The sequence below is a fragment of the Pseudorasbora parva genome, chromosome 2 (assembly GCF_024679245.1).
Source record: "Pseudorasbora parva isolate DD20220531a chromosome 2, ASM2467924v1, whole genome shotgun sequence".
Classification (NCBI taxonomy): domain Eukaryota; kingdom Metazoa; phylum Chordata; class Actinopteri; order Cypriniformes; family Gobionidae; genus Pseudorasbora; species Pseudorasbora parva.
This window is the reverse complement of record NC_090173.1, coordinates 51,868,140-51,869,817: the sequence shown is the minus strand read 5'-3', so window position 1 is coordinate 51,869,817 and position 1,678 is coordinate 51,868,140. Positions and strand designations below refer to the sequence as shown.

The 1,678-nt window shown below is 60.2% G+C and overlaps 1 non-coding gene across 1 annotated transcript; it reads left to right on the top strand.

The window, feature by feature from the left end:
• Positions 1 to 1,132: 1,132 nt before the first annotated feature.
• LOC137057070 (5.8S ribosomal RNA) lies at positions 1,133 to 1,286 on the top strand. Its single transcript, XR_010900427.1, has one exon. It is a non-coding gene; the product is annotated as a 5.8S ribosomal RNA (ribosomal RNA).
• The last annotated feature ends 392 nt before the right edge of the window (positions 1,287 to 1,678 follow it).

The following is a 1,678-nucleotide window of genomic DNA, read 5'->3' as shown; positions in this document are numbered from 1 at the left end:
TTGCTGCAGTTAAAAAGCTCGTAGTTGGATCTCGGGAGAGGGACGGCCGGGGGCATTCGTATTGCGCCGCTAGAGGTGAAATTCTTGGACCGGCGCAAGACGGACGAAAGCGAAAGCATTTGCCAAGAATGTTTTCATTAATCAAGAACGAAAGTCGGAGGTTCGAAGATGATCAGATACCGTCGTAGTTCCGACCGCAAACAATGCCGACCCGCGATCCGGCGGCGTTATTCCCATGACCCGCCGGGCAGCGTGCGGGAAACCACGAGTCTTTGGGTTCCGGGGGGAGTATGGTTGCAAAGCTGAAACTTAAAGGAATTGACAGAAGGGCACCACCAGGAGTGGAGCCTGCGGCTTAATTTGACTCAACATGGGAAACCTCACCCGGCCCGGACACGGAAAGGATTGACAGATTGATAGCTCTTTCTCGATTCTGTGGGTGGTGGTGCATGGCCGTTCTTAGTTGGTGGAGCGATTTGTCTGGTTCATTCCGATTACGAACGAGACTCCGGCATGCTAAATAGTTACGCGGCCCCGAGCGGTCGGCGTCCAACTTCTTAGAGGGACAAGTGGCGTTCAGCCACGCGAGATGGAGCAATAACAGGTCTGTGATGCCCTTAGATGTCCGGGGCTGCACGCGCGCCACAATGGGCGGATCAGCGTGTGCCTACCCTGCGCCGAGAGGTTTAGTGAGGTCCTTGGATCGGCGTCCTTGGTTTAGTGAGGTCCTTGGATCGGCCCCGCCGGAGCTCCTCGCGGGCCCTGGCGGAGCGTCGAGAAGACGATCAAACTTGACCATCTAGAGGAAGTAAAAGTCGTAACAAGGTTTCCATAGGTGAACCTGCGGAAGGATCATTACAGGTCTCCGGGCCTCTAACCCAGACAAATGCCTCGGGTCGCGCTCCGGCGCGATCTGAAACCCCCATTCGGTGAAAACAAAACCCCAGAGCGTGCGAGGGACTCTCCCCCGACAGGTACCCGGCGGGGGGTCGCGGGGGGGGGGGGGGGGGGCGTGGGTTCAAAGACCCCCTCCTCCGGAGGGGGTGCCTGTCCGGGGCCTCGCCGCTATTTTTTTTCCCAATTCTCTGTCTTTGTTGGTCGGCCAATCAAACCAAAAACAAAAAAAGAGTACGACTCTTAGCGGTGGATCACTCGGCTCGTGCGCCGATGAAGAACGCAGCTAGCTGCGAGAACTATTGTGAATTGCAGGACACATTGATCATCGACACTTCGAACGCACTTTGCGGCCCCGGGTTCCTCCTGGGACTACATCTGTCTGAGGGTCGCTTTGCCATCTATCGGGGTTTCGCACCCCGTGGCTGGAGTGTCGTAGGCCGAGGCCTCCGTCCTCCGTCCTCCCAAGTTCAGACCGTCTCCTCCCCGCCTCCTCTCTCCCGCTGGGGAGAAACCTCCCGCTCCCCCTACGGGGGAGGGCGGCGCCTCGTCGCGTCCGGGGTCTCGGGTGACCTTCCTCCGCGGCTGCCGGTGGCCTGTGCTGCTTGCTGCCCGCGACGAGGAGCACCCGGCCACGGCGCGGCGGGGTGTGGGGTTTCGTTCGCACCCGGTGGGGTTGGGGATAAGCAGGCGGGGGGTCGCGGTACGACCTCTCGAAACCGGCCAGCTCCGGGGGGCCTCCCCCCTCCCGGACGGCCGCTCTCACCCCCTCACTGGTTATGAC